The sequence below is a fragment of the Rattus norvegicus genome, chromosome 7 (assembly GCF_021556685.1).
Source record: "Rattus norvegicus strain SHRSP/BbbUtx chromosome 7, alternate assembly SHRSP_T2T, whole genome shotgun sequence".
Taxonomy (NCBI): domain Eukaryota; kingdom Metazoa; phylum Chordata; class Mammalia; order Rodentia; family Muridae; genus Rattus; species Rattus norvegicus.
In genome coordinates this window covers 46,612,501-46,627,636 of record NC_141540.1, presented here as the reverse complement: position 1 = coordinate 46,627,636, position 15,136 = coordinate 46,612,501, and the positions used below count along the sequence as shown (strand labels likewise).

Genomic DNA, 15,136 nt, shown 5'->3' with positions numbered 1-15,136 from the left:
TCATATCTTCCAGAAATTGATGGCATAGAGCAATTCTAGCCAAGGGCCTCCTGCGGTCGGTGCAATCAGAGACTGACTATACCTGAGGTACAGTAATAAAATAGAAGAATATTTTTCTTGAAGAATATTCATGTCCATTATTTTTCTCAGATGGCAAAGCATTTGACCCTGTGCTAGAAGCAGTCCTAGTAGTTAATACAGAACAAGATGTACTGTATGGGGGTGTTCCATTGTTTTCTTCTGAGGTTCCTTTACAGGTCACATAAAGTCCCATTCTTCCCTCTAATCCATTGAATGGATTCTTCCTCTCTTGACACACCATTTCCTATGATACTCCCATTAACTATAAGATTGTTGTTATATTCATTCCTCAATAATTGACAATAACCAAGATAACATTTACAAACTTTTTATTGGACTCTTGGCCGTAACCATTCTACACACCTAATAAGTCGATTGGATTTTGAAAATGATGTTAAATAAAAACAGCTTGATATGCTAAATAAAGAATTTCTTCTTTACTTTTGTTTGGTTTTAACAGAAGATAGATTTGTCATTTGGGACTTTATAATCAGTCTTAAATAAGATAGTTAATTTTAAATTTTAAAGATCAGACATATTTATCATTTCGATTTCAAATATAGTTCCCTTGAATTGTGAATAGTATAAAATACATTTATGAATTTGCTGTCTTAAAATGATTCAAGGGGTTGGGGATTTAGCTCAGTGGTAGAGCGCTTGCCTAGCAAGCGCAAGGCCCTGGGTTCAGTCCCAAGCTCCAAAAAAAAAAAAAAAATGATTCAATAGTTATGTAGATATATCTTATTGCCTAAGGAAATTTTGTTCAAACTAATCTTTATTCATTTTTATAGAAAATTCTTGCCTAGATATAACATTAATATTGACCCTTTGCTGGGTAGGAAGAAGATTGATCATGATTTTCAGCTATAGTATTCCACAATATTTCAGATCATGACTACTCCCAGGCTTTGAAAGGACAGTTCTTTACAGGGATGAGTTCCAAATGCATTCATTCACCACAATAAATCAAACCTATGACTTTCACCTCTGAGTCAACCTAGTTTTGATATTTTAAATAATTTATGTTATCTATAAATATCCATGGTAATAAGCAGCTTAGAAGTTACATTAGAGAGTAAATACTCTGTTTTCAAGTATTCTGAGTTACATATGTATGTATATATGAATACATATATACACATATAAACATGTCTTAAAAGAAATTGGAGAAAGCATAACCAAACAGCTTGACAGAACACCTGAAATCTTTAAAACAAAAAGAAGCAAATTTACCCAAGAGGAGTAGACAGCAGGAAATAGCCAAACTCAGGGCTGAAGTAAACCAAGAAGAAACAAAAAGAAGTATACAAAGAATCAGCAAAACCAGGAGCTGGTTCTTTGAAAAAATGAACAAAATGGATAAAGCCTTAGTCAAACTAACCAGAGGGCACTGAGACAGTATCCAAATCAACAAAATCAGAAATGAAAAGGGAGACATAACAACAGAATCTGAGGAAATTAAAAAATTATCAGATCTTACTAGGAAATCATATATACGACAAATCTGGAAAAGCTGGAGAAAATGGACAATTTTCTAAACAGATACCAGGTAACAAAGTTAAATAGGGATCAGATAAGCTGTCTAAACAATCCAATAACCACTAAAGAAATGGAAGCAGTCATTAAAAGTCTCCCAACCTTCCAGAGCCCTACTGATACAGATGAGGATTGAACAAGGGGACCAGAGTGGAGGAGTTAGAGAAAAGACTGAAAGGAGTAGAAGGGGTTTGCAACACCATAGGAAGAACAATATTAACTAACCAGAGTTCTCAGTGACTAAACCATCAATGAATACACATGGAGGGACCCAAGACCCCATTCATATATGTGCCAGATTATGGCATTGTCTAGCATCAATGGGAATAAAGGCCCTTGGTCCTATGCATGTTCCTTTCCCTAATGTAGGGCGTTGAGGTTGAAGTCGGTGGGTGGATTTGGGAAGCATCCTCATAGAAGCAATGGAGGGAGGAGAGGTAAGGGGAGAGTGAGGAAAGGGGATATCATTTGATATGTGAATATATAAAATATCCAATAAAAATAAAATTATTAAAAGAAAGATTTCTATCTACAAAAGTATGTAATTTCTTTAGAATACTGAAATTTTAGGGTTTGAGAGATGGCTCAGTAATACACTATTATTATTATTATTATTATTTTTATTATTATTATTATTATTACATATTCAGAAAAATCCCATTTTGCAAAAAAGTAGATGGAAAGGGAAAAAGGCACCCAACAAATTCTCCTCGCTTCCAATGTCAGTATAGTGTTGTGCAACACCTCATACACAGCTATGTGTGCATAGACATATATCCAAATAAATAATGTTTAATAATATGAGAAATGTATTATAAATAATAAACAATGTATAATAATATGATAAAATTTTCCTTAGGACATCTAGGATCAATGTAAAGCTAATTTCTAGCCTCATAATCTACATTGTTGAGGATATAATTAGGTAAAATTTTTAATCAATGAATTTTCATCCAGCAACATTATTTCTTCAGGCAGAACTCTGAAATTGAAAACCTCCCAGAGCCTCCTACTAGCCTAAAAATCTTCATCATTCCTTTTGCCTATTTTCAATTATACTATTTATTCATTTGTCAACAATTAGGCCAATTAAATAGCACACATATTGATTCCTATGACTATTTAGATAATGTCTTTCATGTCACAAATCTCAATAAATTTTTCATTATCAATGATCCTATAGGAGAAGTAATAATAGCTATTCTAAATATTTGGAACTTTTTTCAGAAAGATCATATCTGTTTTAGTAGCATTAATCATGGTTGGAAAGGATAATAAAATCTTTAATCTTCCTTTAGTTATGGCTATTGTATTATGCAGTCTTTGTTCTACAATTATTTGGCTTACTTTGCTTCATGACCAAAGTAATAAGACTTTGTGTGCTACTTAGTCATTACTTTGCTGCTTCAAGGAATAAACACAGTTTAATGGCATGTAATTTTACCAGTTAAACAAAGATCAGTTTAAGCCTCCAAATAGACACACACATACACACACACACACACACACACACACACACACACGTATGAGAGGGAGAGACAGAGACAGACACACAGAAAGAGAGAGAGGGAAGAATGGAGAGTGGGAGAAAGAGAGAGAAAATATAATGTATCATAACACTTCCTCCTTCCCTTTCCTCCCTCTAGGTTTTCCATATACTTCTATTTGCCCTCTTAAGATTCATGAGCTCTTTTTTATTAATTATAATATTTATGTACTGGTAAAGTGTTCCATCTATATAACATTACTTGTGTGTGAATTTTTGAATCAGAGCATTTCGTTTATTTTTTATTTTTTTTACATTTCCCACCCCCCTTAGTTTATTTTAAAAGGCGAATACAAATGTATGATAAAACATTCCATTATACCATAAACATATTTTAAGTGTAAGCATGTAAATGTAAATGAAATAAATTTAAGGTTGGATATTGCTACACAGGATAGCTTATTTAAAAAAAATCACTGGTATTTTCTCTCAAGCAGAAATCTTTTATCTAGCCAGGAGTCATAAGCCATTCTCCAGTTAAGGCAACTACAGTACAATTAGCAATAGCAAACATTGGGGTTATTTTGCATGAATAAAGCTAAAAGAGAAATGTTGAATTGCACTCAATGTAAAAATTCTAAAATAATGAAGAATTATCTCAAGTTGCACATAAGTTTCAACAGTCTCAGACATGCTTATAGTTGATAGGGACGTCTGAAACGAGCTTGCCAGGACTGAATATGATAGCTTCCTCTAACTCACTGAGAAAGCTCAACAAAGCATTGCAGGGCACCCTATGAGGGAACTTCACTGGAATGAGAAAAATCATTGTGATACACAAGCAATCAGCAAATCTATAATGGGTGTTCAATGACAGGCAGGAATAATATATAGCCTACCTTAAAACATAAAATAATATATAATTTAAGAGCAGTTATGAATCGAAAGATTAATAGTATTTAAATGAAGCTGCAACTTTTGGTTAAAGAATATATGAAAGTGAAAATAACCAAGATATTCCATGACAAAACCAAATTTATACAACATCTTTCTACAAATCCAGCCCTACAAAGGATAATAAACAGAAAACTCCAACACAAGAAGGGAAACTACAGTGTACAGAGAGCAAGAATATAATCTCATTGCAATGAAACCAGAAGAGAGACACACAAACATAATAATGAAAATAACAGGAAGTGACAATCGCTATTCCGTAATATCTCTCAACGTCAACCAACTCAATTCCCCAATAAAAAGACATAGACTAACAGACTGGATATGGAAAGAGGACCAAGCATTTTGCTGCATGCAGGAAACACACCTAAGAGACAAAGACAGACACTACCTCAGAGTAAAGGGCTAGAAAATAAGTTTCCAAGCAAATCACCCAAAGAAAAAAGCTGGAGTTGCCATTCTAATATTGAATAAAATTGACTTTCAACAAAAAGTCATTAAAAAAGATAAGAAAGGACACTTCATATTCATCAAATGAAAAATCTACAAAAATGAACTCTTAATCCTAAATATCTATGCTCCAAATGCAATGACACCTAAATTTGTAAAAGAAAACCTACTAAAGCTCAAAGCACACACTACAACTCACACAATAATAGTTGGAGATTTCAACACAACACAATCATCAATGGACAGATCATGGAAACAGAAATTAAACAGAGACATAGAGAAACTAACAGAAGTTATGAATCAAATGAATTTAACAGATATTTATAGAACATTCCATCCTAAAACAAAAGGATATACTTTCTTCTCAGGATCTCATGATACCTTCTCCAAAATTGACCATATAATCAGTCATAAAACAGGCCTCAACAGATACAGGAAGATAGAATTAATCCCATGCATCCTATCAGATCACCACAGACTAAGGCTGGTCTTCAATAACAACAATAAAAAGAGAAAGCCCACATATACATGGAAATTGAACAATGCTCTACTCAATGACAACTTGGTTAAGGAAGAAATAAAGAATGAAAATGAAGGTACAACATACCCAAACTTATGGGACACAATGAAAACTGTGCTAAGAGGAAAACTCTAAGTCCCTGCAAAAAGAAACAGAAGAGAGCATATGCCAACAGCTTGATAACACACCTAAAATCTTTAGAACAAAAAGAAATAAATCCAAGGAGAGTAGAAGACAGGAAATAATCAAACTCAGGGCTGAAATCAACCAAGTAGAAACAAAACTGAATATACAAAGAATCAATAAAACGAGGAGCTGGTTCTTTGAAACCATCAACAAGATAGACAAAGCCTTCGCCAGACTAACCAGAGGTCACAAAGTGTGTATCCAAATAAAAAAATCAGAAATGAAAAGAGAGACATAGCAACAGAATTTGAGGAAATGCAAAACATCATCAGATCCTAATACAAAAGACTATATTCAACAAAACTAGAAAATCTGGAGGAAATGGACAATTTTCTAGACAGATACCAGGTACCAGTGTTAAATCAGGAACAGATACACCCTCTAAACAACCCTAAAGAAACCCTCTAAATAACTCCTAAAGAAATAAAAGCAATTATTAAAAGTCTGCCAACCAAAAAGAGCCCAGTACCAGATAGATTTAGTGCAGAATTCTATCAGAACTTCAAAAAAGACCTTATACCAATACTGTCCAAACTATTCCACAAAATAGAAACAGACACAGCACTACAAAATTCCTTCTATGAAGTGACAATTACTCTTATACAGAAACCACACAAAGACCCAACAAAGAAACAGAACTTGAGACCAATTTCCCTAATGAATATTGATGCAAAAATACTCAATAAAATTCTTGCAAACTGAATCCAAGAACACATCAAACTATCATCCATCATGATCAAGTAGGCTTCATCCCAGGGATGCAAGGATGGTTTAATATAAGAAAATCCATCAATGTAATCCATTATCCAAACCTACTCAAAATTAAGAACCACATGATCATCTCATTAGATGATGAGAAAGCATTTGACAAAATTCAACACCCCTTCAAGATAAAAGTCCTGGAAAGATCAGGACTTCAAGGCCCATATCTCAACACGTAAAAGCCATATACAGCAAACCAGTAGCTAACATCAAAAGAAATGGAGAGTAACTTGAAGTAATCCCACTAAAATCAAGGACTAGACAAGGATGTCCACTCTCTTCCTACTTATTCAATATAGTACATGGTGTCCTAGCAAGAGGAATCAGACAATGAAAGGAAGTCAAAGGGATACAAATTGGAAGAGAACAAATCAAAGTATCACTATTTGCAGATGATATGATAGTATACTTAAGTGACCCCAAAAGTTCCACCAGGGAACTACTTAATCTGATAAAGAACTTCAGCAAAGTATCGGGGTATAAAATTAACTCAAACAAATCAGTAGCCTTCCTTTACTCAAAGGATAATCAGGCTGAGAAATTAGGGAAATGACAGCCTTCACAATAGTCTCAAATAATATAAAAAATCTCAGTATGTCTTTAACCAAGCAAGTGAAAGATCTGCCTGACAAGAACTTCAAGTCTCTAAAGAAAGAAATTGAGGACGATTTCCCATGCTCATGTTTCAGCAGGATTAATATAGTAAAAATGGCCATTTTTCCAAAAGCAATGTACAGATTCCATGCAATTGCCTTCAAAATTCCTACTTAATTCTTTATAGAGACAGAAAGAGCAATTTGCAAATTCATTTGGAAGAACAAAAAACCCAGGATAGTGAAAAATATATTCAACAATAAAAGAACTTCTGGGGGAATCACCATCCCTGACTTCAAGCAGTATTACAGAGAAATAGTGATTAAAAACTGCATGGTATTGGTACAGAGACAGGCAGATAGATCATTGGAACAGAATTGAAGACCCAGAAATGAACCCACACATGTATGGTCACTTGATCTTTGACAAAGGAGCTAAAACCATCCAATGGAAGAAAGAGCGTTTTTAACAAATGGTGCTGGTTCAACTGTAGGTCTGCATGTAGAAGAATGCAAATCAATTGATTCTTTCACCCTGTACAAAGCTTATTTCCAAGTGGATCAAGGACCTTCACATCAAATCAAATAAATACACTTAAACTAATAGAAGAAATCGTGGGGAAGACTCTGGAATACATGAGCACTGGGGAAAATTCCCTGACCAAAAAAAACAAACAAACAAAAAAAAAAAAACAAAAAAACAATGGCTTATGCTCTAAGATCAAAATCAACAAATGGCACCTCATAAAACTGCAAAGTTTCTATAAGGCTAAAGACATTGTCATTAGGGCAAAATCAAGAGATTGGGAAAAGATTTTTACCAACCCTACATCGGATAGACGGCCAATATCCAAAATATACAAAGTACTCAAGAAGTTAGACTCCAGAGAGTCAAATAACCCTATTACAAATGGGGTACAGAGCTAAACAAATAATTCTCATTTAAAGAATACAGAATGGCTGAGAAGCACCTAAAGAAATGTTCAACTTCCATAGTCATCAGGGAAGTATAAATCAAAAAAACCCTGAGATTCTACCTCATACCAGTCAACATGGCTAAGATAAAAAACTCAGGTGTAAGCAGAAGCTGGCAAGGATGTGGAGAGAGGAACACTCCTCCATTGTTGGTGGGATTCCAAACGGGTACAACTCTGGAAGTCAGGTTCCTCAGAATTGGACATTCCACTACCTGAGGATCCAGCTATACCTCCCCTGGGCATATACCTACAAGTTGCTCCAACCTACAACAAAGACGCGTGCTTCACTATGTTCATAGCAGCCTTATTTATAATAGCCAGAAGCTAGAAAGAACCCAGATGCCCTTCAACAGAGGAATGGATTAAAAAATGTGGTACATCTACACAATGGAGTACTATTCAGCTATCAAAAACAATGACTTCATGAAATTCATAGGCAAATGGTATGAACTAGAAAAAAATCATCCTAATGAGGTAACCCAATCAAAGAAATCACACTTGGTAGGTACTCATTGATAAGTGGATATTAGTCCAAAAGCTCGAATTACCCAAGATGCAACCCAAAGACCACAAGAAGCTCAAGAAGAAAGATGACCGGGTGGGGGATTTAGCTCAGTGGTAGAGCGCTTGCCTAGGAAACACAAGGCTCTGGCTTCGGTCCCCAGGTCCGAAAAAAAGAACCAAAAAAAAAAAAAAGATTACCAAAATTCGGCTGCTCCCACTCCTTCTTAAAAGGGGAAAAAATCCATAAGAGGGGATATGGAACCAAAAGTTTAGAGTAGAGTCTGAAGGAATGGGCCTTCAGACTTTGCCCCACATGTGGCCCATACGTATACAGCCACCAAAACTAGATAAGATTGATGAAGCTGAAAAGTGCCTGCTGAAAGGGACCGGATTCAGATCTCTCCTGAGAGACACAGCCAGAGCATGTCCAATACAGATGTCAATGCTAGCAGCAAATCACTGAACTGAGAACAGGACCCCCTTTGGGGGAATGATTGAAAGATTTAGAGGAAGGATTGAAAGAGCTTAAGGAGCTTGCAACTCCATAAGAACAACAATGCCAACCAACCAGAGCTTCCAGGGACTAACCCACTACCCAAAGACTATACATGGACTGACCCAGGGCTACAACTGCCTATGTAGCAGAAAATAACCTTGTTGGGGCACCAGTGGGAGAGGAAGCCCTTGGTCCTGCCAAGGTTGGACCCCCAGTGCAGAGGAATGTTGGGGGTCTGTAAGGTGGGTTGATGGGGGAACACCCATAACAGGGAAGGGGAGGGTTTGAGGGGTGTTATGGACAAGAAACCGGGAAAGGGAATAACATTTGAAATGTAAGTAAAGAAATATCTAATAAAAAAAGAATATGTAAATTTCATAAACAGGCCCATATAACATAAGGAAATAGAAGAATTCATTAAAAACCTCCCAACCAAAAAAAACCAAAATGGGCTGATTATTTAAAAAAAGAAAAAAAGAAAGAAAAAAGAAAATGGGTTGATTAATTTCTATGTCATCATGCTTTTCTTTTTACTTGAGTATGTGCACACATGTATGTCTCTGTGCACATGTGCAGATAACCACAGGCCAAATGATCTGGCTGTTCCTGGGAATGGAGCTACAGTTGTTTATGAGCCATTCATTGTTCATGCTGGAGACTGGAAATGGATCCTCTGTGAATGCTCTATATGAACTATTGAGCCTTTCTTCAGCCTCTACATACGATCAGGGCTGTTTAGGACTATTTTCCTTGTGTTTAATTAAAAACTAGGTTTTTAAAGTTAGCTTTAATAACTGAGTACATTGTACTACCTGAGGACCTAGCCATAGGTCCTGGGCATATACGCAAAAGATGCTCCAACATATAATAAGGACACATGCTCAACAATGTTCATAGCAGCCTCGTTTATAATAGCCAGAAGCTGGAAAGAACCCAGATTTCCTTCAACATAAGAATGGACAAAGAAAATGTAGTACATTTACACAATGGAGTTCTACACAGCTATTTAAAACAATGACCTCATGAAATTATTAAGCAAATGGATGGAATTAGAAAATATCATCCTGAGTGTGGTAACCTAGTCACAAAATAACATACATGGTATGTACTCACCGATAAGTGGATATTAGCCCAAATGCTCAGAATAGCCAAGATACAATTGATAGACCACATGAGGCACAAGAAGAAGAAAGACCAAAATGTGGATGCTTCAGTCTTTCTTAGAAGGGGGAGAAATACACAAGGGAAGAAATATGGAAACAAAGTGTGGAGCAGAAACTGAAGAAAAGGCCATCCAGAGACTGCCCCTCCTGGCATCCATCCCATATACAGCCACAAAACCCAAACACTATTGCTGATGCTTAGAAGTGCTTGCTGACAGGAGCCTGACAAAGCTGTCTTCTGAGACGCTCTGCCAGAGCTTGACAAATACAGAGGCAGATGCTTACAGCCAACCATTGGTCTAAGAATGGGGTCACAATGAAAGAGTTAGTGAAAACACTAAATGAGCTGAAGGGGCTTTCAACCCATAGGAAAAACAACAATATCAACCAACCAGACCCACTAGGGCTTCCAGGGAATAAAACATCAATCAAAGTGTACACATGGAGGGACTCATAGTTCCAGATGCATATGCAGCAGAGGATAATGTTGTCAGACATTAATGGGAGGAGACGCCCTTGGTCCTGTGAAGGCTGGATGCCCCAGGGTAGGAAACTGCCGGGTAGGGAGGTGGGACTAGGTGAATGTATGTGTGAGGGCCCTCATAGAAGCAGAGGGACTGAGGAGAGTATGCAGTAGGGGTTTCCAGAGGGAAAACTGGGAAAGGGGGTGACATTTGAAATGCAAATAAATAAAATATCCAATAAAAAAAGTGTGTTTGGGTCCTTTAAAGTACATTGTTGTATCTTCACTGTGATTTGAAAAGCTATATATAGGCTTGTTTGAAGAGTAGTAAAATACGTAGAAAAAATATAGTAGGTGATTAAAACCAATCACCTACTAATCAGGAACTTATGCTGGGAGAGATTGGGGATACAGACAATTATGAGAGACATAAGAGAAGACAACTGTCCTATCTAGTAGGTCAAGGACATTGGAAGTTCCCTTGTCTTACCATTTTAGTTTCTTGGAAGCTAATTTTTAGTTCAAATGATTAGGTGTGCATCAATATACCTTGGCTCTCATTCTTATCCATTGAAATCAGAACATTTTCCCCTAAATCATTGGCAAGACTATTGTCAATGTCCGGAAATCGTGATGTTCTTGAGGACAGGAAAAATATAAATTCATTATTTCTGGATCTCTATGCTCTAGCACAGTACATTGTGCATAGGAATGGGTCAAAATGTTCTTACTGAGTGCATAAGTGATTTCATAACTAAGCTAACTCAGGAAAAGAAACAACCCCTCCCTCAAACATCTTACAACATCTTAAAGTGAGAGTCACGTCCATATTAGTAAGATTTCTAAATCTATTTTGAAACAGTTCTTGTTCAACTATACATGAGTGATTCATAATAGGCTATGCATATTAATGATTTTAGTGATACAAACTCTTTCGGAAGCAATTTTTGCGTTCTGATGAAGTTCATAGTATGGTGACAGGGTTCTGATAGAGGAATAGAGAGAACTTAAAATGCCAGTTATTAGAAATGGAATATTGGAGAAGTCATTCAAAATCACTACATTCAACCTGAGGAATTTGCCTTTATTTATTTCATTTTTTCTTACACTATGCTCTTCATATCAGTTTTGAATTATAAATATTTATGTTGCTTGATGTACAATGAAGTTATATTCCAGGAAGGCCTCCAAGGATTTGAAAAAAAGCTTAATGTGATAATTAATTCAATACAAAACTCGACAGAATAGCAGATTCTAGCAACACCATACACTGGAGGGATTTATTTATTTTTCCCTCAAGATTCATGGGCTCTGGTCTGTGTCACATGTGACCGAATGCTGTAGTGTAGGTTGGTAATGTGAGAAATGATAAAACTTCAAAATAATCTCTCACTATTCAATAACAATAGGAAACAGATTTAAAGAAGAATGTCTGAAAAGACTATCAGAAAGATCTATACATTTATATAAAATAGTCAATAACAATAGAAAATGACCATTTATCCCTAGGAATTTAAACTGAGAGTCAAAATCATGAACCACTAAATAAATAATTAATCTATCAAATTGAAAAGTAGTATGTTAAAAAGAATAAAAGAGTGTAGAGCACAGACACCATTTTGTGGTGGATTTGTACATTTAATCTAGTATTGAAAACACATAAACATCTAGTCATCATTAGTATGTACATGCACCTAACAGTGATTCTTTTGATCATGAGGCATTAAATGAAATGTCCATGTATACCCAGAACACAAAGAATTTTTTTTTATTTTTTTCATTTCTCTTTAAATTTTGCAGATTAAGGATAGATTGGTACACCTTTAACAATAATGAAAATTATTGAATGGTAGGCAAAAATCAAAGTTTATCTCCCCAATGTAATGCCTGTTAACAAAACCAGAAAGAAATTTTTCCTTTCATTTTGAATGCACAGATGGACCTGATGACACATGTATGTAATCTCACCACTCTGAAATCTAGGAAACAGAACATGCACATTATTGGGCTAGGGAGATCCTCTCTGAAAAAAAAATCAATAAATACAAAAATGAAATACATGTTTTACTAGATATTAGGATCATGTTAGAAAGGAGCAAACATGATTCTTTGCATAGGAGAGAACTTTTACATTCTCATAAGCAGAGCTATTATGACTCCTGCATTTTTCTGTGTCCTGTAGCTTAATGTAAGTATACAATTCCAAACTCATAAATAATATACATATGCAATTCTATATTTAAATTCCTCTACAATTAAAAACATGTGTACAATGTAGGATATTATATAAAATTATATGCACAGCTGACAAATGCATTTAGCATATGTGACATAGCAAACATCAAGTTTATAAATAACAAGAGAACAATCTATTTGGATAAAATACAATCTTTAGCCAAACTTACCTTTGGACATTAGCCTAGGATCTGGGAGACATCAGGACTCTGAAAGATTAAAATTTATTTACTGGTATCACTCATGTACAATTGTATTTAAGATTAAAAATTACATGCAACATTAAATATATTTGTTATTGTTCTAAGAACTTCATGGTATCAATCATCTTCATATTATGTAGAAAACTCTGAAATGACTCTGAAACTCTGAAAACCGAAGAAATTACTCTGTGGTAATGTCAGTCACCTGTTTCCCGGAATTGTAAGAGAGTGAAGAGTATTCAGTATGCAATAAAGTGAAATTTTCATAACAATATCTCTGTCTATCCCATTTACCACATTGTGTCTTCAAACCCAAAAATCTTATAAGAATTACAGATATCATGACAGTAACTACAGGAATATTTCTATCATAAACCCGTGTTAAAATTCAGTATTTGTACAACTCTGTGATGAATATAGTTGACAGATACTCTAAATTTTATTCATTTCAACAGCATTGATATTTTACCCTATTTTCGGAAAATTAAATGTGATAGCATAAAGAAGGTCAAAAGGGCATTATTTAGTGACAGTCTAGTTATTTATTTCTCTGTAAATATGGGGAAAGTCTGCAAGTGCCGTATTCTTCAGTGTTGTTTTACAATCGTCAACCCCCCCCCCCATCAAAAATAAAGAAAAAAGAATTCCTGTTCGACAATCTAAGTAATGAATGTGCCCGGACTTTATTGCTAAAATTCCATCCATCCATCATTTAAACATCATTCTTGTTTAAAGCAACACACACACACACACACACACACACACACACACACACATACACACTAGTTTTCTCTCATTGCAGCCCTCTGTGAAATGCAGATTGGTGCTGAATCATCCAACCTCAACCCTGCTAGTTGTGCAAGCGTAAACAACCACACTTTATCATCGACAGGGATCTTATTTAAAACAGGGAAGCAAACCCAAACATTTGCTTGACTCCTAATTGTTTCAAGAACTCTCACGCGTTCCTAAAATCAGAAAAGAAACAAAAAACCCAAAGCAACCAAACCAAAATAAATAAATAAATAAATAAATAAATAAATAGCAAAACTAAACAAACAAAATAACCAGAGCCAACCTACATAAGAAAAAATAAACATTTTACATTTCTAGACTTCTGAAATCCATACACACTGTTCCAAAAGTTTCTAATAAGTGGAGGCTAATTTTTTTTTGTTTTGTAGCTCTGTACATTAAATTAAATTAGTTCAATAAATATCTTTAATATGCACATTTCCTAGAAGTCCTAGAAAAACATCTTTGGCATAATTAAACAGGTACACAGGTTGTTTTTAATCTGTTTCACTTGGCATCAGTCTTCTGGGTTAGTGCAGTTATTCTATACTGTATGTAAATTGACAGGTATGTGCAAATAGCATATATGCTCACACAGAATAATAATGAACATTTCATTTTGGAAAGCATGAGTACCTACTGAGTAGTGAGATCAAATTTTACTGTTTAAAATTGGTTGGCACAAGCTTTATGGCCAGGTAGACTGATCCAAAAGTTATCTTCTAGGATTAATATGAATGGTAAGATTTCAAAGTAATGATGATGCTTAATTAGGAGAGGAAAAAGCAGTGTAGGCATAATTATCAAAAGCGAAGCTACCCAGACACCTAACTTAGAATTATCTACATACACTCAGTTTGCAGAAGCAAACTCTTGTTCATAGGAGTGAATTATGCTTTGAATTAATTCCCTCGATGTTGTCACAGTGTGGTCGAAAATAAACTTGATTGTCTTGACATTTCAAAAAAATAAAATAAAATTGTTTGGCTCACTGATAAACTTTTATATGCACCATCAGGACATACATGTCTATTGAAATTATATTTCTTCCCCTCAAAGTTTTCTATATTAGGTTCCAGACACAAGTTATATGCTCATAGCTTTTTTAATATTTACTTGATTAAAGATGCTAGACTCCTACTCATTTCTACTCGATGTATAATCAGGGCCTTCTTTCTTGTTCACAACTGTAACCTGAGAATTGACTTAACGTTTGTTCAGAAATTATGTTCAGCGGACGAGTATAAATTGAATAACCTCAGAATTCTAGCTTTTGTTGGACAAATGTAGATGTTACTAAGGTTTAGGTATAAGAAATATCTTCTCAATTTTACTTCTTATTTACAGTTACGTGGATTTAGCTTGGAAATGTAAAGGCCTTAATCTGTTACCAAAAAACATACTTTGCATTGAATTTAATAGCGTGCTCAAATAACAAATCAGTGCTTTAATTTCATAAATTTACTTGACAATATTAGTATTTTAACATGGCAGAAGTACATAATTTTGATGTAGCCTAATAACCAGAAAATTGGGACTTTTTACTAATAGCCTTAAATAGTTCGAAATGCCATTACTGTCTGCACAATTGATGTTTATGGTTGTTTCTGCAGGGTAAGAACTGTACATTCTCTAATTGCTTCAAACAGTATTGTAAATATTAATACTAGGGATAGCTATATGAGTACCCTACACTGTCGTTAATATTATACAGAATTAACCTAGCTCCAAA

The 15,136-nt window shown here is 35.0% G+C and overlaps 1 protein-coding gene across 5 annotated transcripts in view; it reads right to left on the bottom strand.

The window, feature by feature from the left end:
- Nucleotides 1-15,136, bottom strand: part of Mgat4c (MGAT4 family, member C) — a 760,784-nt gene that overhangs the window by 575,083 nt on the left and 170,565 nt on the right. For all 5 annotated transcript variants that reach the window (NM_001437982.1, XM_087556313.1, XM_087556315.1 and 2 more), the window contains 1 exon segment: nt 12,577-12,615. The gene's annotated coding sequence lies outside the window, so the exon portion shown is untranslated.